Here is a 26,493-nt window from a genome sequence, read left to right as displayed (position 1 = left end):
ATTTTAACACCTTACCAGTCCCTTCCGCTGCGTAAATTTTAAATGATCATTACCAAAACATGTTACCTATATTTATCATATTCCTCTTCATGGACCTTTGAGAGTTGATAGTGATTGGTAAAGATAGACAGAACCCTAACTTATGAGGACATAAACAAGAAAGTAATTCAAATATTAAAATGAAATGTGCGTTAATATTGACAGACTTTGGTCACTTATCATCATGCGTTTATCTAATTTTCAAGTGATTATGAATGCTCAGCAAGTACAATACAGCTTGAATCATAGATCATCAAACAAGTGAAACATCAATACAGTAATTCATAATACATCTCACAAGGCATGAGTGAGTGGATAGGTGAAGAGATAAAAGAACATTTGCAAATAAGATAAATGCAAATTCGAAATAGCATAAGAAACTAGAAATAACTATACCACAAAATGCTAACAGTCTGGAAAGCCACTCTCCAGCCTGAAAGAGTAATCTGGTCACCCTCATGAAAATATGAGGAGCAAAGTTAAACAGTCAGGATCAGCAGAACAAACAGCCAGCCAGTTAAGTAAGGAAATCAGAAACAAAGCCCTCTCCTCTCGTAAAGTCTCAAGCTCTCCCTTAAAATTCTATCACTAGTAATTCTATTCTTATTTCTTATTCACTAAAGATCCAGCCCCCTATGTATCAAAACACAAAAATCAAGAATTCTGATTGGGCTAGGGCAGGGGGCATCTTCCAGTGCACCTGACTCTCAACAGTTCCTTTGTCTTTAGGAAAACATTGTCATCATCCTTCAGCAGAGGAAACACCAATATGCTCGTCTGCAGCTTGCACATAGCACTCTGTAACATTTTATCAAACATGATTGTCCACAGGAACATTTTCTTCAGTCAGCCAGGAAATTCCATTAATAACATTCATTACTTCCTCCCCACAATGATAGTCATCTTCAGGAACTCTCGATAGACAAAATAAATTTCTTTGCAGCCTACGTTTTAGAAAGCAAATTAAACCTAAAAAGACTTATGAGGCCTTTTCTGCAGAACAGTACAGTGTGCTTTTTCCTATAGGAAAAACAAATACACATGTAAAAATCATAACCCAACGAAACTCCATTATTAATGCTCAGTATTTATCTACCCATTATGTATGCGGGTTTGAATATTTAGCGCAAAGAAAGATATCTCTTTTACTCATGATTTCTATCATTATCTCTTTGGCTGATATTTCCTCATTAATCATTCATGTTTGCGTCCTGCTAGAAAAATACTGGAAATACTAATCTCTGTCCAGCACACATTTGCGCAATTTCATATTCTCCCCATTTTTAGTCTTTCATGGTTAATTTCACACAACTTTTGTTAATAATCCACACAATGAGAAGTTTGATCCGAGCAGGTTTTATTTTATTTCGCAAAACCCTGCTACAGCAGGTGCCACTGATACTCTACAGTTTCTAGTATGTGTAATTCGGTTGCCCACCAATGTTCAGGCCTCTGTCATTAATGTCAATGTCAGCCACCCCAGGGTCTTTACCAAAGTTATACCTCAGCACCCAGCTTTAAACAGGTACTCTCCTGTTTTTAGGCCCCTGTGCTCTCTTTCTGGTGGACTTCAGCAACCACCTTCACCCTCTACAGGCCCCCTGATCCCAAGATTTAGCTGATCTCAGGTCTTTGACTTTCCTGCACAGCTGTTGGTACCTTTTCAAGATGGTATGCTCCGGAATGGCACATTTAAAGCATCCTTTTTCAGAGCAAATTGAGCTTCCTCCCTAATGGTAGATGCAGCTTCCCTGGCAGTGTTAAAAACCAAGGGGCATATTATCAAGGGGATTTATCTCCGCGTTTTTGGCTTTAAAAGCCAAGAAAGCAGAGATAAAATTATCTCCCTATTACCAAGCTGTCGCCAACACCAGTTAGCGACAGCTAATAGGAGATAGCGACCATCTTGGGCCCCGCTTTGCATGTCAGTGATATTTATCACTAATGACATGCAAAGTGGGCGTGCCAAGATGTTAGCGACTGGAAACAGTCGCTAACATCGCTATCTCCTATTACCAACTTTTGGAGATATTTGCGCTAAGCGCGAATATCTCCAAAAGCTAACACCTGCACTGAGCAGTTCTTAGCCATGTTAACCAATGGGAGGTGGATAACATGGCTAAGAGCATTTGCTCGGTAATGCATGAATATCGCTGACTTTTCAGCGATATTCATGCATTGCGGACGTTTTTTATCGCATTTGCGATAATAAAAATCGCCGATTTGCGGCGATAATTTTTGTCTCTAAACAAGTTAGAGACAAAAATTCTCTCTATTGGTTGGTAATATGCCCTCTAGTCAATTGTGCAGTCAATTGTACCAGCAAGCTACATATCAGTCTTGTTTACTGGGAGCCACAGTCCAGCTGTCCACTTTTTCCAGTGTGCTGTTCCCTATCTCCCTTCCTCAACTGGAAGAAAACTAGCAATGAAGGATTGTCGCTCTAGAGCTCAAATAAGACCCATTCACCCGGCTGGGTGGATGTGTCCCATGAGAGTACTTTCACACTTATTTGAGTTCAGTGCGAAAGAATTTCAAAGTATTTATCTTAATTTTGCCGACAACAATGTATTTTTTACTGATCCAGGTCTGGGACCATTTTTTGCCATTTCATGGCATTTTGATTACTAGCATCAGACTGGTCAGGTTGACTTTTTTGACTCAGGTCCCTGCCAGACAAAATTCAAAACAAAGACACAAAAGAGGCAATGTCCTTCCAAATCAGCTATACAACACTGTCAGCAGTAACATCTCTGGGGTAAGAATAAAGAAGGAAGGAGATAGGGATTGTCCCAGCACTTCAAATAGGAATCTGACTCATGCTTCCTTTCATAGGGGCCTAACTCACTTAACAGGGTGGCAAGAATATTCTACATTCGACATTCATCCCTGTATGACAGGCTCTCTCCAACCTTCCATGTTGTAAACCATCCACACAACACACAGGGGATCTAAAATTGATTTATTTCCGCACAGAATAAAGCACTACATATACACTCCATCCATGCACACCATAATCAACACTTGCAACATGTACAGTGTGCATGTATGTCCTCAACAATCTACCTGGAGCCCCTTGCAATATCTATTCTCAGGCAGTAGGTCATGCATTAGAAGGTGGTCACTGTAAAATATAGCTTATAATCCAATTGAAATAGACTCCACACTAGTTTGTGAGTGTCCATCAAGGTGGCTCGCAGTACAGCAGGAGTACAAATACCAAAGGTCGGAAAGCAAATAATTTGGAGTTTTCACAGTTTTTAGCCCATTTTCATAACTCTCAAATTTCACATCTTTCAAAAAAAAGATTGAAAGATTCCCTGCTGCAACAGAAACTCCAAGTCTATCATTTTTTCTTATAAAATATAAACTGCAGCCTGTCACCTCCCATTCCTAGCTATGGTAATCGTGCTGTGTCACTCACGTCTCCCTTGCCCACCCTTTTCCCTTTTCCTGATGACACTGGATCTCTCAATTGCTACCTATGATATTGTCCCTTCACCCTTTTCTTCTAGAACTCTCATCCAACCATCTCCGTGAACACTATACCCTATAGGTCATCAGTGGTTATGAAGTTAAATCTCTATTTTGCTTTTAATGGTGCTTTTTTTGTCATTGTTCAAAGCATGTGTATGCATAGTTTTCCATAAATTTGTATAAATCACTATGTTATCTTTTGTGGCCAGGTCCACACAATAGGAAAATAGATAGATGGATGGATGAATGACTGGGTGGATGGAATGGATTGGATGGATCAAAGAAAAAAATAACTTTTTTACCATGATTGTACCGTCAAGAGTTCAACCCAATCACCTTTCAGTATTTGGTCTCTCATTGTTATTTGTGCCACAGATCTCACATTTAACCATCTTATGTAGTGTAAACATTTTCAACTCTTTAGATGGTGAATCCATTGACGAAAATTGAAAATGCACTCTTACATTGCAAAGAGCAAAAGTTGTATTGACTTGTGCCTCGCAACTCCACATATTTTTAGTTGCCCACAGCTACTGTCGCAAGCTGTCCACCTCTCCTCTTTATAGCCTGAAGGCCCTGCAATCCATCCACCAATATCCCATGATTCTTTATATCAACTTTTTCAAAACATTGAGGCTGAGAAGGGAGAACTTCTCAACTCTTAATCTTTCATTTCTTGTTCCAAAGATTGTAACAAGTAGGTAATGCCAGTGGGCAATCTGCTCCAGCTATGGATCACCTCTAGGTACCAGGGAAGGCAGGCAATGCAATATGAACTACACATTGCATAGTTGAAGGAAGTTAGGTACAATCTCGGGGTGGAATTACCTAATTTTCTATAGCTATTCACACTTTGCATATCCCTACCTTTAATATACTGGAAGAGTTGAATAAAAGTGCATGAACACCATGAGCATGACTATGAATATGGAAAGTAATGAAAGACACTTAATTCATCAAGGAACTGAGGGCCTTAACTAGAGTTTAGGGGATGGGTTATTCCATCACAAATGTGACATTTATCCCATCTGCCTTATTACAAATGATATACAAAGAACAATATCCCAACCAGTATTGTTTGGAGACAATTATTAAGGATATCTAAACAGTATTATCCAGACAGAAGAAGGAGACTCCGTATAATTTTCATATGTGCTCAAGGCATCATTTTTATTAGCATTATGAAAAGTATAGGACAATCATAATTAACAGTTAATATCAACACTGCAATTATTGAATAAGAAGTTACAGCCCAAGGTTGTACAAGGTGCACGAGTGCAAAAGTGAGGGACACTTCGGTGACACAAGTGACAGTGAAATACAGCGTGGACGGCGCAAAGTGTATGGTGAACAATTATGTACAGTGAATAAAATCAACAAAGTGGTTTCAACATTTTTTTAGAGGGATGATTGTTCATTTATCATTCTTTTATCAAAACCACTATGTGAAAGGTGCCTAGAATCTCGCTGGAGAGTCGACGGCGTTTCGATCCGTTAAAACTTGGGATCATCATCAGGACAAGGGGGGCTGGAAGCAGTGCGGTTGGCAGCAGAAGGGTAACAGGGAAGGACGGAAATTGTAAGAGACTGTCGGGGGCCTCATTGGACGTCCCTTGCCAGAGGACGGGGTCAAGTTCACAAGGTCGATACTTCAAGTGTAGTAGAGCACGGGGTGAATCAGAGCCGAGTGGTCTGTTGGTGGTTCGACGTTGATCCAAGGTGTGATCGGCGGATAGGGGCTGGTGATAATCACTAGCAGAGTCGATGTATCAAGTGTGGTGCTGCACGGGGTGAGATGGGGCCGTTTGGTCCAGGGGCGATTCAACGCTGGTCCCAGCGTGAACGGCGGGCGGGGGGGGAGGAGGCACAGTCTCGAGATATAGGGGTACTCTCGAGCCGGCGTTGTCCGTAGCAAGGTCTACGCAGATCCTTGTGTGATCAGCAGACGAAGGGGAATGAATCTCTCCTCAAATTAGGAAACGGCGAGAAAAGCGCTGTTCCAACATTGCCTTATTACAAATGAGTTATATGCTATGGCATTTGAAATACGGTGTACAGGTTATCCATCACATTTGTGTCAAGGTACCCACCCGCCAAACTCTAAGGGGCGGATTACGATGGCTGGCAGATCGCCACCACCGGCACCGCGGTAGCAACCCGCCCTCCATCAAAAGGTGATTACCCACCGCCATATTATGATGGCAGTGGGAATCACCAACGTCACAACAGTCGGAAAGACCAACCGCCATAGTTCTGCAAGGTGGTCCTTTTCCGCCCGCCTTGCGGAACCTGGAACCAGGCAATCATTGCAGCAGTGCCTCAAGGCACTGCCGTAGAGATTACAATGGGCCTCTCTGCTTGTCTTTTTGCGGTGGATACCCCGCCGCAAAAAGGCAGGCTGAGACTGGCTTTGGGGGCCCATTTGGGTACCCCGGGGGGTCAGCTGTGCACTGGGGGTACCATTTCCATGCACAAGGTGGCAGGCACTGCACGATGCCTGCCACGTTGACTAAAGTCCGTCCGCCATCCTAATGACCCCCTAAGTTAGGCCCTAAGGCTCTCTGTCAGCAGTTAACAATACTTTGTCATATACTATATGAGACGACTACAATTTTTGGTTCATTGAGTATATTTTCCCAGCTATTTATTGAAATTGAAGTGTAGTTGGATAAGCATGTTTACATGGTAGTAAAGTCACACGGGAAGTGAATTTCCCAGAATATCTAGTTAGATAAGAACTAAAATTCTGCCACTTGTACTTTATATTCTTTATACTTTACTGTGGTAAGAAGGTGAATAAACCACGATGAATTTGTGAAATGGTGCATAGCTCTGCTAAAATCCATATGGAAGTATTATGACGTATTTGGCTTAGCTACTTTAAATTATATATATTTTTTTACATCTTTCTAGTTTGAACATTTTAAGTTAACACATTATTAAAATATTTTCTTAAAAGTAATAGATGGTTATGTGACTTTATTGATTACATTTGTTCCCACTTATTGCATGCCACTTAGCATTCATAATTCTTAAAATGATTTAATGCAAAAATAAATCCCCATCAATGCTCTGAAACACTGCTGCCAAGTCATTCGAACAGGTGTTTACTGTTTGACATGGTCATATGTGTTTTTAATTATTCAGCGCATCCTTCTCTGTTTGCAAAGCATGATGTCGAGCCAAAATAGGGATTCCTTCCTTCTGCGAATGATCATGGCCTATATTTCTATCAGAGTGCTCTATCGAAGCTTGGGACTGTTTTTCATTTCACGGTGAAGTACACATATTTAAGCTATTTTCTGTGTAGCGAGTAGACATATCTACATTTGGTTCTAATATTTAACATACAGAATAAGAGCTTGGATTCGTAGAGATATCTGCCTATCTGAAAAGAGTGCTCACATATTTTGATAAACTCGTAAATTCACATGTATCCATGAGAAATTAGGTATGAGGTCCAGTATGGTAAAGGACAATGTGCAAACATGCATGCTGCCATAGCCAAGTCTCTGGAAAGCAGAAGATTAATATATGGGTGGGCCACTTTCTAAGTAAACGTAGTAGGAATTTGCATCTAGAATGCCCATGTGCCTTAAGAAACAGGGGGCAGATTTATGAGGCACTTGCGCCACGTTTACGCCGCTGTTGCGTCACGCAAGGCGGCGTAAACGTGGCGCATCCCTACGAACGATTTACAACGTGACGCATCTAGGCAGATGCGTCACGTTGTAAAGCCCTGCGCCGCTTGTGGGCATTCCGGAGCAGGGTGGGCGTTCCGGGGCAGGTGCGCCTCGCAAAAGTGGCTGAGTGAAATCTATAAGATTTCACTCAGTCACTTTCAGGCCAATGCTGCGTCAAAAGCCTGCGCCTGCTTGAAGCAGGCGTAGGTCTTGACGCAGCATTGTGGAGATGGGGCACCCCATAGCCTTGCTGGAGCTGCGTTGCGCTTGCGACACAACTCCAGCAATGCGTCACCTTTACGGCACAGATGCGTCACGCATCTGTGCCGTTTTTGCCCCATGGTGCGCCGCATCATAAATGCGGCGCACCATGGGTGGCGGAGCTGTGGCGCACTGTGGCGCATGTTAACTGGCGCATCCCTGGGGATGCGCCAGTTAACATAAATCTGCCCCCAGGTATTTAACATTCACAATTTACCACCGGCTCTAAGCAGGTGGAAATTTGTGAGCGGGGGGAAGGTGCTGGGTGAGGGTGGAGGAAGGGGAGTTAGGAAGATAGGGGAAGGAAGTAAAAAATGTTGCCCTTGATCATTAGATACATGCTCGCCCCTAGCCAATAAGTAATGCTCAGGCATGGATTGGGACAAGGGCGTGCTTTATTTGCAGCCAAAGCCTTATGCGGTTTTACCACCTGGAATCACCAGCCGGCAGGGCCAGGTCCACTGTTTCTTCACCCAGGAAAACCAGCCCTAAGAACTTCAAGCCAGACAAGATCAAGCAGACCGGTAGCCACTAGGAATACTGCTCTGTCTTACTTACACTAACGGTCCAGGAGGCAAAAAATCCTGTTTTCAATTAGCAGTCACTTTTATTGGATTCAATAAGTCATAAACGTAATTGATAGTGCTAAGATTGACTAAATTATGACAAATGCAATAAACTTGTGCACAACCAAGCTTCTATAAAGTTTCATAAACAGGACTTGTGATGAAATGAAAATAGGAGTAACAAACTAGATGTTTTAGGTAACCCTGAACATAATACTATGCTACGATAAATTCGCACTTTGCAAAGTGCACATAGTACAGTACCACAACTGTGCTTAATCATGTAGCGTAGCAGCTAAATCAATAACATCCTCAGATGCTTTGAAAAAGCAATTTTTACATGTTTAAAAGCATATAACCAATTCACAAAAGTGAACTTTTACAAATGATAACATTCGGCAATGAGAGAGCCGATGATTTTGGGGTCCCTCCTAACCTAGGTGGAGGACCAAGCAGATGACTTGAACACAAAGAGCATAATCATTGAACTTCAGTGGTGGTCCCATCCTCTTAGGACCATCCCAAGGACAGTTATTGGCAAAAAAGCAATCTCAAACAAAGGCCCTGCAAAGCATTATGGGACGAGATTAGCAGTGGGCAGTGAATATTATAGTATCCAATATCAAAACAATTCTACAAAGAGCTGCAGTTTACCTAGTCGATACTAGATGTCCCTCACGAGTCAAATGCAAAGCATTGAAATTATTCTTACATCAAGCTGCAGTTCCACTAGTCGTTACTACATGTCCCTCACAAGTCAAATGCAAAACCATTGAAACCCTTTCATCAAGCATTTGCATTTGACCAGTGAGGGACATCTAGTAACCATCAGTTATACTGCAGCTCTTTGTAGAATTATTTTGATATTGGATACTATATATTATTCACTGCCCACTGCTAATCTCATTCCATAATGTTTTACAGGGCCTTTGATTGGGAATGTTTTTTTGCCAATAACTGTGCTTGGGGTGGTCCTAAGAGGATGGGACCACCACCAAATCGTTCAATAAGATGTGCTTTTTTGTTTTCAAGGCATCTGTTTGGTACTCCCCATAGGTTAGGAAGGTTCCCAAAATCATCACCTCTCTCACTACTTGCTAATTATCAGTTTCACTTTTGTGAAAGTATTATATATGCGCTTTAGCATGTAAAGATCTAGATATTTATTTTATTATAACTGGCACTGTGCAGGATGCTATTTGAAATAATTTTGCGATTTTTTCACAGTGCAGATAAGTACACAGTGTTATCAGCTATGCTATGTATTACGTGAAGTTCAAAGTATGCTATGTGTAGCTACGCAAACTACGCCCAGGCCCAGTTTAAGAATCTATTCACAAAAGTGGTCACAAGTTGCTCACCGAATTGATTCTGATTTTGTGAACTTAATTATGCATTATTAGTTTGGATCATAAAATCACTATACAGACTGATGCCCAATCCAACCTATCTCATTAGTATTGTTGAGATAGGTTGCAAATTACCACTCACTCTAATTGTATGCAGTCACGTTAAAATGGAGAAATGTGATGCATTGAAAAAAAATACTTTTAAAAAAAAGCTGGTCCACTGCCCACTCTCATATCACACAGGGAAAGGGTCAGAAAGGGATCAGTTTCCACCTCCTTTGAGAGGTCAGTAACCTATCTATGGTCTGCTACTGAATTATGGTTGCAAACCATTCATACATAGTGATCCAAAAGGCACGCACTTCCAAATTGCAATTTGGTATACATTTCTAAACCAATTGTGCAAGTCAGTAAGCACTTACTGAATTGAAAAAGGGGTTTACTATATACTAAAAAGCCATTTGGTGGTTTCAAACTCTGTGACTTATCAGTCTGCAGAAGCTAAATGACTTCATACATCTAGCCCTTATTAATATTTAAGTTTACTCTCTTACTTTGCACAAATGACTGTTATTGTTAAATAATCTAATTAATGGCTCCTGATGAAGTGCATCTATGCATGAAATGCACTGGAGAAAAAAGTGACTGAAAAAATCATTGGATATGTACTCCTATTACAACTTCCTCACTTCCTTTTGTTTTTGGGGGTACACCCCTCAGCCCAGCCTGCCTCACCCATCTTTTAGATTTGTTTTCTGTTCCCTCCTCCATTCTCCTTCCCTTTTCCTTGTATTTTTCTTTGTGTTGGATCTTCTTTGTACCCTTATTTCTCCTCTTAACCATTTTACTAGGTTTCCCCACTCTTTCTCTGTTACCGCCCCTCTTTTTCTGGCTCAGTATTAAAACTATTTTCAAAAATGATTTATTTTGCAAACCTAATACAGCAGTTCCCAGCAGATACATATGAAACTTAATATTCTAATGCATACTGCATACATTATTACTATCAAAAGCCCTGCTCAAATCTAAACCTAGATAAAAGCTGAAAAATAAATCAAAAGTCGACCCTCCTGTATGCATTCTCTGCATCAAACACAATTTTTATCCTTGGTATAACCTGTACAGCAGCTATATTAATTACTATAAAGACAATATTTACATGCTCCTTTGTATCACAGTTTGTCAAAAAGTCATTCTGTTCTCCTGGACAGCCATCCTTACCAGTAATTTATTATTTTGTGTCAAAAACTGCTTATGATGATATTGCAACGCTATGCAACATATGCCTCTGCACTCATAGCCACGTTGCAAGGACTGGCTACTGTATTTGGCTAGAGTTAAAACTATGACCTCAACGTTGCTAAGATGCAAGTTACTGCTACTCATTGTTCGTGAGATATGGCAGTATATAATGGAGGCAAGTGAATTTCTTAAAATACATAAAAATACCCTTCTTCAGGACAATTCACATTTACATTTTTTCCAGTGCCATGTGAGGAATGTGAAAAACATCATTAGTATTTCAATATGAATAAGTTAATTTAAAGCCCATAGGCATATTTATTCTGCCTAAGATTTTTTTTAATTTGTACAATTGAGAGAATGTTTTATTACACAATATAAAATTGCCGAGCTTCAATCTTATGCATTCAAACTTTTGAACAACTCTTGAGGAAGGAGTCTATTCCAACAATGTGTTTGTTTCAGTACTGCAAAAAATTCTTACATTATTATATAAAAGGAAAATGAAACAAATCGTCAGGAAAAGAGCATTTGCAAATTACACCAGTCTCGTTTGAGTCAGCACTGCTTTTAATGCATAGATTATTGGTATCTGCAAGGTGTAAGATCCAGCAGTATAAAGAAAAACAATCACTGCATTACAATTCCTATTTGCTATCAGTCAGTAAGTTGTGAACAAAAGGTGGGAGGCGCACCCAGTAAGGAATTACACAAATTCTTATAGTCCAAGAGTTTTTTCTTCTTTATTTAGGTAATTTTACCCAAAACAGATACACAAGCAAACCCGTTTCGTTACTTGTTGTAACTTCGTCAGGGCATGTGCTCTACTGTTTTATTTCAAACTAAGAGCTGGTTATTGTTGAAAAACGGACGAGATCTAAGAAAACGCAATTCCACACAATCTGGGAAATGCCTGCGCTCTCTTGTAGAAATTAATCCAGAGAACTGATCGTCTAAGGGAAAACAGTGACGTGAAGAAACTTCATATGTCCTGAAGTGTGCTGCACCAATATTACTTTAACTTGTACTAATGTTTTGGTTGTGCTGAACCCTGGTCAGGTTGTCCTGTTCTTTGGTTGTTCAGTCAGTCAGTCAGTCAATCCACTTTATACGATTAATTAAAATCATAAAAGTACAAAAGATAAGACTCAAACATAGACAATATAACAAATAATTTTAACTTAATAATTAAAATACACAGACAAGATTTCTGTGCGCTTATATAAAAATACTAACACAAAATCATACCCCTTATCACATAAAATTACAGTAAAAATTACAATATTGCTTAGGGAGAAGGCATCTTTAAATTTCTTTGTTTCTTTAGTCTCACAGCAGCTACCAAAAAGGATGCAAAATTAGAAATATCCCCTGGGTTACACAAAGACTGTAGGAAGACCAATGCCGGTCTTACCTCTGTGAAACCCCTGCCTCTCAGGATAGGAACCAGAAATCTCAAACGAATATGGGAATATAAATCACAAAACATCATGAAGTGTAATGTGTCTTGAGATGAAAAGTTATCACATTTGCAGGGTTCAGCATCAACAGGATTACACCATTCCCGATAATACCCCAATGTAAAATGAATCAAATTAAAGCGGAGCCTAATTAAGAGCCAACGATGGTAAGGTTTATTAACTATTGCTAAATAAGGTTCCAATTTGAGTGATGTTTTTAAAAGGTAATGGGCCCTAACTGATGGTTTACATAGCTCCTGTTCCTCATAAAGTTCTGGCCGTCCTTAAACATGCTTTTGACATACGGGAGCCATTTGATTTTTAGGGACTTATCTTACTTCAAGCAGTCCCGTAAAATCAAATGAGTCAAGGTTAAATCAGGGTTCAACCAGGTTTTGAGCCAGCAGAGCAATGGAGCTGTGTAGAAAGTATCAGTAACATAGCCTAACCCTAACTCCTAGTGTATGGCATACAATGGGGTAGATTGTGGAACAGACAGAAGACTTCAAAGGAATTTGTTTTTAGCTATCTGTATCCCAACCTGTTATTTATAGCCCCAGATAGAGGATCCATAGGTCGCAATGACCAAACACCTGGCTTTGTAAACCTTTAGAATAGCCTCTATCGGTCTGGCCCCCAATCGCTGTGCAAACCCTAAAAGAGATGAGGAAGCACATATGACTGCATTCTTTTTAACTTTTTGTTGCATAACCCAGGAAGACCTGTCATCAATAAGGACTCCCAGATAAGTGAAGGAGGACACGGAAGGGACTTCCAATCCATTACAATAAAATTGTTTTCCTAACTCTGCGACCTACTGTCATAGTATGTGACTTTCCGTTATTCACAATTAAATCCAAGGAGTGCATAAAAGCCAAGAAGGTGTCTAGAAGCCGCTGGAGGCCCACTGCTGTATGAGCTAAAAGTACTGCATCATCCGCGAATAGGAGAACAGGGATTAAGCAGTCTCCTACACGCTGGAAATCCAAGGCCGCCTCCACAAGCACTTTGTCCCGATCATTTTTTTTTTTTAAATGTTTTTAGTGATTTTAACATATTTATCCCCCCCCCCGGACAGGCAAACTTTCTGTTCATTAACATCATAAACTTTCCGTTGTGTTTGACATATTTAAATATACATTATAGAGAATTTACAAAATAAAATATATTCCCAGCATCACGAGAAGACCAATTAAAGCAGTTACATGAATACATTACAGTATCGATAATAAATCAGTTTTGTAGAGTTCGCCAGTGTGTGAGAGGAGTCCAGATTTTCATACCCCTTTCGCGTCGCCGTCTGCCTTTACGCTTATATATAGCTGTCTCGATATTATGCACAGCTAAGAGCCTAGCTAGCCACTGTTGGAAAGTGGTGGTAGCGGGTCTAGCCAAGCCGAGGCTAGGCATAGCCGCCAAACGGCCATAGCAACAAATATAAAATCGTGGCCGCTCTCAAGATTATCTGGATCCTCCACCCCAAGTACCATTACCTCTGGTGACAAGGCAACCTTTCTGTGAAGAACTGAAGTTAGAAACCTCTCTATACTTTGTATCAAAGGTATTAACACCGGGCAAGAGGCAAAGATATGGATGGAGTCTGCCTTAAATAGATTGCATCTCGGGCAGCAAGTCCCATTACTGGTTCCCCATTTTGCAATTTTATCGGGTGTATAGTGAAGAAAAAAACAGGTTTTATAAAATTGTGCCTGGAGTCTGGTCGAAATAAGAATGGTTTGAGCTAGCTGATAGGAGTACAAAAATCCTTCTTTAGAAATCTCGAGTTTACCTTGCCACCTCGTTGCCGTTTTATCTAGATCATCAGGGAACCTGTCCAGCAATGACACATACACTCCACCTATTGACTGTTTCCTTGAATGTATAATTGTCTCCACTACAATAGATTGTTCCCCGAGTGTCCTTGCTCCAGATTTGTGAGTTAGGAAGTCCCTAATTTGGAGATATTTTAAAAAATCCCGCCAGTCTAAACCAAATTCTGCCTTCAGAACTTCAAACGATTTAATCCCCTGATTAGTAAAAAAATCCCCAAGTTGTGTAATTCCTAAATTATACCATTTATTAACGCAAATATCTTTAAAGATTGTTGGTGGAAGAGTTGGGTTGTTTAGTACCGGAGTGTAATATGAGAATCGTTCCGATCAACAAAAGAATCACCTTCCGGCTCCTCACCCACGCACACAAAGCCCTACACAACCAAGGCCCAGGACACCTCAACAGCCGCCTCAACTTCTACGTTCCCAAACGCCACCTCCGATCGACCAACCTCGCCCTCGCCGCCGTCCCCCGCATCCGAAGAGCGACAACAGGAGGAAGGTCCTTCTCCTACCTGGCCGCCAAGACCTGGAACTCCATCCCGACCCACCTCCGCCTGACCCAGGACCACCTCTCCTTCAGGAAGAAGCTCAAGACCTGGCTGTTCGAGCAGTAGCAGCACCCCCCCCCCTAGCGCCTTGAGACCCTCCGGGTGAGTAGTGCGCTCTATAAATGTCTTTGATTGATTGATTGATCCTATGCCTAGTACTTTTTTTACCGCCTTCCATACCTTAAAACAGCTATAGAGAGTCTTGAATTTGACCTTTTTGTGGTAACTGTCGTGTATGTGTCTCCAAAAGTAGCCATAGCAGGAATTCCCCACCAATAGCTGAAAGATTGAAGCGGTGTGTAGCTCTATGTTGTTCCCCCCTTGCAATAATTCCTTACTGTAAAGTAATACACATGACCAGTAATATCTCCTTAAATTGGGAAGTGCTAACCCACCTCTGTCCTTCGGAAGGGTAAGATATTTATATGCTCGACGGGGTTGAGCGTATGACCATATAAATCTAGAAAAGGTACATTCCATTGTTGTAAACCACTGATTAGAGAACTCTAGGCAAATTGCCCTGAATAAATATAATATTTTAGGAAAGTACACCATTTTAATTGCATTTGCTCTTCCAATAATGGACAGGTGAAGATTGTCTAACCGTCATAGATCCTTTTGTATCGTGTTCAACATTGGCTTAAGATTTATGTCCACTACTTCCTCTAGCTTTGAAGAGATTGTGACACCCAGGTATGTCGCTCCCTTCACCACCCTAGGGTCATCCATCACAATTTTTTGATTTAAAACAATTTGTGTCTTTCCTTGATTTAGCGCGTAGCCAGAGACCAGCATTGCTACTGTGGGGTCTGCGGTAACTATAGCAATATCATCAGCGTATGCTAATGTTTTTGTTGCATACCCCTGTGATATAATGGGGGTTATATGATTATTTTTCTCCAAATAACGAATAAAAGAATCTATATATATATTGCAAAGAGCAATGGCGAGCAAGGGCACCCCTGGCGTGTTCCCCTGGAGATGGCGATTTCCTTAGTTAGACTTCCATTGATAGATACAACAGCCCTAGGATTATTATACATTTTTTGTATCGCCTGAATAAACTTGATTCGAAATCCCATCATCGCCATTGCTTTCCAGAGAAACTGCCAGGAGACCCTATCAAAGGCCTTCTCTGCATCCAAAAGGATCAGGGCCATAGGGTCTCCTGTAGTTTCTGTTCCATCAAAAAGTGTTATTACCCTCTGGATATGATTAATCGTTGACCTTCCAGGAACAAAACCGTGCTGGCTTTTGACGATTACATTGTGTATTATAGGGGCAATTCGGTTTGCCAAGATTTTGGAATATATCTTAGAATCAGCATTTATAAGGGTTATGGGGCAATATGATCCTAAATGTTCTGGGGGTTTCCCCTTTTTAGCGAAAATCACAATTTTGGCGCTGGACCAGGAGCTGGGAGGTTCCCCCCCGGAGAAAATATGGATAATCAAGTCCCTTAATATGTGTTTAATTTCGTCTATAAATGTGCTATAGAACTCCAATGGGATACTGTCCAGACCTGTTGCCTTTCCTTTAGGGAGGCTATTGACTGCGGTCAATACCTCTTCCATATTCGGAGTTTCCTCTAGAGCCAGCTGCGTATTTACCTCAAACTTTACGATATCACAATTCTCTAAGTACCTTTCTATTTCTGTAATATCTTCATTGCCATTATCCGTATATAGTTCTTTATAAAACCTCCAAAATGCTTGCTTAATCAGCTCTGAGTCTTTTAACTGGCCTTCCACTGGGTCTATAATTTCCCTTATTAGATTAGCATTGACCTGTTGTCGCAATCGCATCGCCAATTGATGACCCACTTGCTCATTGACTTCATATATTAATTCTTTTCGTGCCGTGGCTTTCCGGATTGCCTTATCTGAAAACATATTGGTAATTGCTGCCTTGGCAACTGCTACTTGGGCTAAGGTGCTAGAGATATCCCCAGTTGAGTCTCTATTGCTAGTGACACTGATGAGCCCTACTTCAGCTAACATAAGCTCATCCTGCAGCCTCTGCATCTCCTCTTTCTCTCGCCTGTTTGCTCTGAGGGAATATGACATAGTCTCACCCCGGACCCCTGCTTTCAACGTGTCCCAAACAACCTCTATTGACGTACTATTAATGTTTTCTGCTAGGAACTTGGGTATCCAGTCTTTCATGTGGATACAATACTGAAGGTCGTTCAGTAATGCTTTTTCAAATGACCACAGAGTAGGCTCTGATTTAGCTAGCCTAATAGTCAGTGTACAGAGAAGGGGGTTATGGTCAGATAGTACCCGGGGCAATTTAACAATTTGGGAATTCCTAAATAGTGAATTAGAGAGTAAAATATAGTCGATTCTGGTGTGCGTGTGGTGTGGATTTGAATAAAAGGTATATCCAAGGTCCCCGGTGTTAGTATTTGACGTCTGCCAGCTATCTACAAGTCCATGTATAAGGCACAAATCTTTAAGAGAGCGAAATACTTTAGGTTTGCGTCCTTTATAAACCCATTCATCGTTTAAGGACCAGTTAGCCGGGAGGTTTATATTAAAATCCCCACAGACCAACACCGGAAGAGGCCAGTGTGAAAGTTCGTTAGAGACCTCATCGAAAACCCTGGGGTCATCTGTATTGCTCCCATAAATAGCACAAATTGTGATTTTTTGCCATGTTTGATAACTGCATTCGGTAATAGCCCAGCGGCCAAACTTATCAGCTTTAGATTTGTTAAACACCAATCCACTCCCTTTAGCCAGAATGGCAACCCCCCGAATTTTAACACCTTGTGAGGTAGCACACACCAGTTTATACCCTAGTGTATTTAACAACTGGCTCTGGGACCCTTCAATATGCGTCTCCTGCATACATACAACATTGGCTCCCCAATTTTGTAGACCAATTGCAACCATTTGCCTTTTCTTAAGATCGTTCAGACCACAAATATTCAGAGATAATATTTTTATCCCAGCCATGTTCCTAATAAAAGAGTGCCATATTTTATATCACAGACAATCTCGTTTCCTGTGATCCCTGTAGGTATTTCCATAATTCTTATTGACATAGATTTACTTCCATGTATGTCTAACCTGTCCGGCATTCCCCCCTCCCCTGCCCCCCCCCACCCACCACCACCTTTGAAGGTTACCTGGGTCTGTCTGGACCAGGGGTGTGACATCCACGCAAGCAGGCTCTGCGAACTAGGCTAGTTTGTTAATATAAGTTTTATGCTTATTTTTTATAGTTGACCCTAAGCCTAAATTTTCTAATAATTTTTCAGGCTTAATTTCCCCAATTCGTTCAGCCATTCCGCTAAAAGTCCACGCTTTCCCAATATATACCTTCTACTTGATATACATTGCAATAGTTCCTTCATCTTATATATTCCTTTTACTACAAGTCTTTAAGTCTACAAGTCTTTAAATCTGATTTAGATTATTTCCCTGGATTTCGAGAGGCTGTCTCTGAAATTTCTCGAAGATAGTCCTCCGCCTGTATTTCGCTGTTGAAGCTTCTTGTTGCACCTTTAAATATAATTTTCAAGTGTGCCGGATTTTGCAAGAATACTTTTGCTCCAACTTTTTCAAAGGGACCAAATAGCTGACGCATTTTCCATCTTCGCTCCACTGTGGCGTGAGCGAAGTCTGGTCTGACAAAAACTTTGAACCCCTTATGCTCTCTTTGGGTGATAGGTCTTGCAAGGTCGTAGATTTTTTCACGGAGGAGAAAATTCCCAAAGCAGACCAGCATTGCCCTGGGATATTGATTTTGCTTGTTAGAGTTTTTTGATAGCATTAGAGGAAAACGATGGGCCCGCTGGACTTCCCTTTCCATATCCCAGGCTTCCAATTCCGGAAATGATGTTTTGAGTATGTTAACCATTGCCCCTCTAGCATCGCTTCCCTCAAAATTCTCCGGAATTCCAAGAAACCTTAGATTATTCCTTCTGGATCTGTTTTCATGATCTTCCACTTTGGCCATAAGATCCCTTATTGTTCCATCTTGTCCTGTTTCCTTTTGTTGAAGCGTCGCAACATCGGTTTCAAGATTCTCAGTACGGGTTTCCATCATGACCATTCTTTCAGAGATCTCGGAGCAGATACTGCCCACTTTCTTCACTGCTCCTTGTAATTTTTCAATGACCATGCGGTTCTTTTGACTGTCTTTTTTCACATCCTCATGGAACTTTTTTATTGAGCTGAGCACTTGGCTCAATGAGGGCTCCGTAGTTTTTTGGTGTCTATCTTTGTTTTCTTGTACCCTCAGGGTTTGACATGGTGTTTCTCCTGATGATTTAGTCTTTGGGCTTCTTCGGGGGGGATTGGGTCTACTTTTGACATAGTCCGTGTTATTACCAGGGTCTGTGGTTTCCTCATTCAACACGTTTCGTTCTCTTTTGTGTTTTGACCTTTTTTTCCCCCACTCCTTTTTTTCCTGATGTTGATTTCGCTAGATAATCTTGAATCATTGGAGCCAGAGATCTCCAGAGATACGGCGCCCCTTCGAGCGCTTGGACTTGATTCTCTTGAATTGCTCAGTTGGCTTGAGTCACGAGAGATAGACATTCCTGTTTCGTATATCTCGGATTCTGAATCTTCATCCGAGAGCGAGTAATTAGCTGAATGTACTTCTTTCCCCACTGGAAGATCTTGCAAATTGGGAGCATTGGGAAAAGGGATCAGATCCTTCGTTTCCTTGTTCACTTTTTTTTATCAAGTTGCTCCATTTGTTCTCTCTGATTTGATGTTACTACGTCTAACTCTATAGGTGCCCTTATCTCTTGCTGAGTCAGTTTTGAATCTGCATTCCAAGTTCCTTCGCCAGTGCCTATAGCTCCACTTCCCCCCAAGTTGGTTGGAGGTATAAATTGAACATCCTTACAGCTTCCATTCCACTCCTCAGTGTTCCTTTTCTGCATTTGGATCTGTATTTTTTCCCATTATTTGGTACATCACTCTGGCAATCCTTATGTAGAGGGCTGAATATATTAGATATTCTTGGCTGGGATGACTTAATTATACCACTTTGTCCAGATCATTAATGTAAAGGGTGAACAGCAGGGGTGCAAGAATGCATCCCTGCCGGACGCCCCTCCCAGAATTGAAAGATCTAGTGCAATCACTAGCCTGCGTTATCCTAATCAAGGTTGTAAGATCTTGGTGAAGGTTGTCTAAAAACATAGACTAGGCAAGGGTCCAGACCCTTTTCCAGCAGGATATTCCAAAGCTTTGACCTGTTAACCAGGTCAAAAGCGCTGGATAAGTCCATAGAAGCCATCGTCAATCACCCCTCCTTGGCCATAGTTTATTTGCCTATTAAAAAGTGCAAATTTAAACATTGATCCATGGTGCTCCTCCCACCTCTAAAACCATATTGCATATTAGATAAAATCCCCCTCTCATCCACCCAATCAGTAATTTTAGTTAGGATTACCTTTCCCAGGATTTTTACAGCTGAATCAATAAGGGATATCGGCGTATAACACCGAGGATCCCCTCGCTGCCCCTTTTAAAAAATGCGGTACCTGCAAACACAACAATGATGGACAGAATGTGGATCAATGTCACACATTCACCCCAGTCCAAAGATCTGGGCCCAAATCCATTGTTTTTCCACTCCACACCACCCTGGGTTAGACAATGGCGATATGCAAATCAGCGCTGACCCTGTGCCCCATGGGAACAGTCCAGTCCGAACTACAAAAGCCATGTCCTTCCCAGAACGGAAACAAGCATCCGAGGACCGGCCCGGTTTCGAGGTTACACCTCTCATCAGCCCGGCTAGCTTGATTCCAGTGGTGTGGAGTGCCTGGGACTCACGTCTGAGCATCCCCAGAACACTTAGAGCGGTACCTGCAAACACAACAATGATGGACAGAATGTGGATCAATGTCACACATTCACCCCAGTCCAAAGATCTGGGCCCAAATCCATCGTTTTTCCACTCCACACCACCCTGGGTTAGACAATGGCGATATGCAAATCAGCGCTGACCCTGTGCCCCATGGGAACAGTCCAGTCCGAACTACAAAAGCCATGTCCTTCCCAGAACGGAAACAAGCATCCGAGGACCGGCCCGGTTTCGAGGTAACACCTCTCATCAGCCCGGCTAGCTTGATTCCAGTGGTGTGGAGTGCCTGGGACTCACGTCTGAGCATCCCCAGTACACTTAGAGCGGTACCTGCAAACACAAAAATGATGGACAGAATGTGGATCAATGTCACACATTCACCCCAGTCCAAAGATCTGGGCCCAAATCCATTGTTTTTCCACTCCACACCACCCTGGGTTAGACAATGGCGATATGAAAATCAGCGCTGACCCTGTGCCCCATGGGAACAGTCCAGTCCGAACTACAAAAGCCATGTCCTTCCCAGAACGGAAACAAGCATCCGAGGACCGGCCCGGTTTCGAGGTAACACCTCCCATCAGCCCGGCTAGCTTGATTCCAGTGGTGTGGAGTGCCTGGGACTCACGTCTGAGCATCCCCAGTACACTTAGAGCGGTACCTGCAAACACAACAATGATGGACAGAATGTGGATCAATGTCACACATTCACCCCAGTCCAAAGATCTGGGCCCAAATCCATCGTTTTTCCACTCCACACCACCCTGGGTTAGACAATGGCGATATGCAAATCAGCGCTGACCCTGTGCCCCATGGGAACAGTCCAGTCCGAACTACAAAAGCCATGTCCTTCCCAGAACGGAAACAAGCATCCGAGGACCGGCCCGGTTTCGAGGTAACACCTCTCATCAGCCCGGCTAGCTTGATTCCAGTGGTGTGGAGTGCCTGGGACTCACGTCTGAGCATCCCTAGTACACTTAGAGCGGTACCTGCAAACACAACAATGATGGACAGAATGTGGATCAATGTCACACATTCAACCCAGTCCAAAGATCTGGGCCCAAATCCATCGTTTTTCCACTCCACACCACCCTGGGTTAGACAATGGCTATATGCAAATCAGCGCTGACCCTGTGCCCCATGGGAACAGTCCAGTCCGAACTACAAAAGCCATGTCCTTCCCAGAACGGAAACAAGCATCTGAGGACCGGCCCGGTTTCGAGGTAACACCTCTCATCAGCCCGGCTAGCTTGATTCCAGTGGTGTGGAGTGCCTGGGACTCACGTCTGAGCATCCCCAGTACACTTAGAGCGGTACCTGCAAACACAACAATGATGGACAGAATGTGGATCAATGTCACACATTCACCCCAGTCCAAAGATCTGGGCCCAAATCCATCGTTTTTCCACTCCACACCACCCTGGGTTAGACAATGGCGATATGCAAATCAGCGCTGACCCTGTGCCCCATGGGAACAGTCCAGTCCGAACTACAAAAGCCATGTCCTTCCCAGAACGGAAACAAGCATCCGAGGACCGGCCCGGTTTCGAGGTAACACCTCTCATCAGCCCGGCTAGCTTGATTCCAGTGGTGTGGAGTGCCTGGGACTCACGTCTGAGCATCCCCAGTACACTTAGAGCGGTACCTGCAAACACAACAATGATGGACAGAATGTGGATCAATGTCACACATTCACCCCAGTCCAAATATCTGGGCCCAAATCCATCGTTTTTCCACTCCACACCACCCTGGGTTAGACAATGGCGATATGCAAATCAGCGCTGACCCTGTGCCCCATGGGAACAGTCCAGTCCGAACTACAAAAGCCATGTCCTTCCCAGAACGGAAACAAGCATCCGAGGACCGGCCCGGTTTCGAGGTAACACCTCTTATCAGCCCGGCTAGCTTGATTCCAGTGGTGTGGAGTGCCTGGGACTCACGTCTGAGCATCCCCAGTACACTTAGAGTGGTACCTGCAAACACAACAATGATGGACAGAATGTGGATCAATGTCACACATTCACCCCAGTCCAAAGATCTGGGCCCAAATCCATCGTTTTTCCACTCCACACCACCCTGGGTTAGACAATGGCGATATGCAAATCAGCGCTGACCTTGTGCCCCATGGGAACAGTCCAGTCCGAACTACAAAAGCCATGTCCTTCCCAGAACGGAAACAAGCATCCGAGGACCGGCCCGGTTTCGAGGTAACACCTCTCATCAGCCCGGCTAGCTTGATTCCAGTGGTGTGGAGTGCCTGGGACTCACGTCTGAGCATCCCCAGTACACTTAGAGCGGTACCTGCAAACACAACAATGATGGACAGAATGTGGATCAATGTCACACATTCACCCCAGTCCCAAGATCTGGGCCCAAATCCATCGTTTTTCCACTCCACACCACATTGGGTTAGACAATGGCGATATGCAAATCAGCGCTGACCCTGTGCCCCATGGGAACAGTCCAGTCCGAACTACAAAAGCCATGTCCTTCCCAGAACGGAAACAAGCATCCGAGGACCGGCCCGGTTTCGAGGTAACACCTCTCATCAGCCCGGCTAGCTTGATTCCAGTGGTGTGGAGTGCCTGGGACTCACGTCTGAGCATCCCCAGTACACTTAGAGCGGTACCTGCAAACACAACAATGATGGACAGAATGTGGATCAATGTCACACATTCACCCCAGTCCCAAGATCTGGGCCCAAATCCATCGTTTTTCCACTCCACACCACCCTGGGTTAGACAATGGCGATATGCAAATCAGCGCTGACCCTGTGCCCCATGGGAACAGTCCAGTCCGAACTACAAAAGCCATGTCCTTCCCAGAACGGAAACAAGCATCCGAGGACCGGCCCGGTTTCGAGGTAACACCTCTCATCAGCCCGGCTAGCTTGATTCCAGTGGTGTGGAGTGCCTGGGACTCACGTCTGAGCATCCCCAGTACACTTAGAGCGGTACCTGCAAACACAACAATGATGGACAGAATGTGGATCAATGTCACACATTCACCCCAGTCCCAAGATCTGGGCCCAAATCCATCGTTTTTCCACTCCACACCACCCTGGGTTAGACAATGGCGATATGCAAATCAGCGCTGACCCTGTGCCCCATGGGAACAGTCCAGTCCGAACTACAAAAGCCATGTCCTTCCCAGAACGGAAACAAGCATCCGAGGACCGGCCCGGTTTCGAGGTAACACCTCTCATCAGCCCGGCTAGCTTGATTCCAGTGGTGTGGAGTGCCTGGGACTCACGTCTGAGCATCCCCAGTACACTTAGAGCGGTACCTGCAAACACAACAATGATGGACAGAATGTGGATCAATGTCACACATTCACCCCAGTCCAAAGATCTGGGCCCAAATCCATCGTTTTTCCACTCCACACCACCCTGGGTTAGACAATGGCGATATGCAAATCAGCGCTGACCTTGTGCCCCATGGGAACAGTCCAGTCCGAACTACAAAAGCCATGTCCTTCCCAGAACGGAAACAAGCATCCGAGGACCGGCCCGGTTTCGAGGTAACACCTCTCATCAGCCCGGCTAGCTTGATTCCAGTGGTGTGGAGTGCCTGGGACTCACGTCTGAGCATCCCCAGTACACTTAGAGCGGTACCTGCAAACACAACAATGATGGACAGTATGTGGATCAATGTCACACATTCACCCCAGTCCAAAGATCTGGGCCCAAATCCATCGTTTTTCCACTCCACACCACCCTGGGTTAGACAATGGCGATATGCAAATCAGCGCTGACCCTGTGCCCCATGGGAACAGTCCAGTCAGAACTACAAAAGCCATGTCCTTCCCAGAACGGAAACAAGCATCCGAGGACCGGCCCGGTTTCGAGGTAACACCTCTCATCAGCCCGGCTAGCTTGATTCCAGTGGTGCGGAGTGCCTGGGACTCACGTCTGAGCATCCCCAGTACACTTAGAGCGGTACCTGCAAACACAACAATGATGGACAGAATGTGGATCAATGTCACACATTCACCCCAGTCCAAAGATCTGGGCCCAAATCCATCGTTTTTCCACTCCACACCACCCTGGGTTAGACAATGGCGATATGCAAATCAGAGCTGACCCTGTGCCCCATGGGAACAGTCCAGTCCGAACTACAAAAGCCATGTCCTTCCCAGAACGGAAACAAGCATCTGAGGACCGGCCCGGTTTCGAGGTAACACCTCTCATCAGCCCGGCTAGCTTGATTCCAGTGGTGTGGAGTGCCTGGGACTCACGTCTGAGCATCCCCAGTACACTTAGAGCGGTACCTGCAAACACAACAATGATGGACAGAATGTGGATCAATGTCACACATTCACCCCAGTCCAAAGATCTGGGCCCAAATCCATCGTTTTTCAACTCCACACCACCCTGGGTTAGACAATGGCGATATGCAAATCAGCGCTGACCCTGTGCCCCATGGGAACAGTCCAGTCCGAACTACAAAAGCCATGTCCTTCCCAGAACGAAAACAAGCATCCGAGGACCGGCCCGGTTTCGAGGTAACACCTCTCATCAGCCCGGCTAGCTTGATTCCAGTGGTGTGGAGTGCCTGGGACTCACGTCTGAGCATCCCCAGTACACTTAGAGCGGTACCTGCAAACACAACAATGATGGTCAGAATGTGGATCAATGTCACACATTCACCCCAGTCCAAAGATCTGGGCCCAAATCCATCGTTTTTCCACTCCACACCACCCTGGGTTAGACAATGGCGATATGCAAATCAGCGCTGACCCTGTGCCCCATGGGAACAGTCCAGTCCGAACTACAAAAGCCATGTCCTTCCCAGAACGGAAACAAGCATCCGAGGACCGGCCCGGTTTCGAGGTAACACCTCTCATCAGCCCGGCTAGCTTGATTCCAGTGGTGTGGAGTGCCTGGGACTCACGTCTGAGCATCCCCAGTACACTTAGAGCGGTACCTGCAAACACAACAATGATGGACAGAATGTGGATCAATGTCACACATTCACCCCAGTCCAAAGATCTGGGCCCAAATCCATCGTTTTTCCACTCCACACCACCCTGGGTTAGACAATGGCGATATGCAAATCAGCGCTGACCCTGTGCCCCATGGGAACAGTCCAGTCCGAACTACAAAAGCCATGTCCTTCCCAGAACGGAAACAAGCATCCGAGGACCGGCCCGGTTTCGAGGTAACACCTCTCATCAGCCCGGCTAGCTTGATTCCAGTGGTGTGGAGTGCCTGGGACTCACGTCTGAGCATCCCTCGTACACTTAGAGCGGTACCTGCAAACACAACAATGATGGACAGAATGTGGATCAATGTCACACATTCAACCCAGTCCAAAGATCTGGGCCCAAATCCATCGTTTTTCCACTCCACACCACCCTGGGTTAGACAATGGCGATATGCAAATCAGCGCTGACCCTGTGCCCCATGGGAACAGTCCAGTCCGAACTACAAAAGCCATGTCCTTCCCAGAACGGAAACAAGCATCCGAGGACCGGCCCGGTTTCGAGGTAACACCTCTCATCAGCCCGGCTAGCTTGATTCCAGTGGTGTGGAGTGCCTGGGACTCACGTCTGAGCATCCCCAGTACACTTAGAGCGGTACCTGCAAACACAACAATGATGGACAGAATGTGGATCAATGTCACACATTCACCCCAGTCCCAAGATCTGGGCCCAAATCCATCGTTTTTCCACTCCACACCACCCTGGGTTAGACAATGGTGATATGCAAATCAGCGCTGACCCTGTGCCCCATGGGAACAGTCCAGTCCGAACTACAAAAGCCATGTCCTTCCCAGAACGGAAACAAGCATCCGAGGACCGGCCCGGTTTCGAGGTAACACCTCTCATCAGCCCGGCTAGCTTGATTCCAGTGGTGTGGAGTGCCTGGGACTCACGTCTGAGCATCCCCAGTACACTTAGAGCGGTACCTGCAAACACAACAATGATGGACAGAATGTGGATCAATGTCACACATTCACCCCAGTCCAAAGATCTGGGCCCAAATCCATCGTTTTTCCACTCCACACCACCCTGGGTTAGACAATGGCGATATGCAAATCAGCGCTGACCCTGTGCCCCATGGGAACAGTCCAGTCCGAACTACAAAAGCCATGTCCTTCCCAGAACGGAAACAAGCATCCGAGGACCGGCCCGGTTTCGAGGTAACACCTCTCATCAGCCCGGCTAGCTTGATTCCAGTGGTGCGGAGTGCCTGGGACT

This window comes from Lissotriton helveticus, chromosome 1_1 (assembly GCF_964261635.1).
Source record: "Lissotriton helveticus chromosome 1_1, aLisHel1.1, whole genome shotgun sequence".
NCBI classification, from domain to species: domain Eukaryota; kingdom Metazoa; phylum Chordata; class Amphibia; order Caudata; family Salamandridae; genus Lissotriton; species Lissotriton helveticus.
This window is presented reverse-complemented; position numbering follows the sequence as displayed.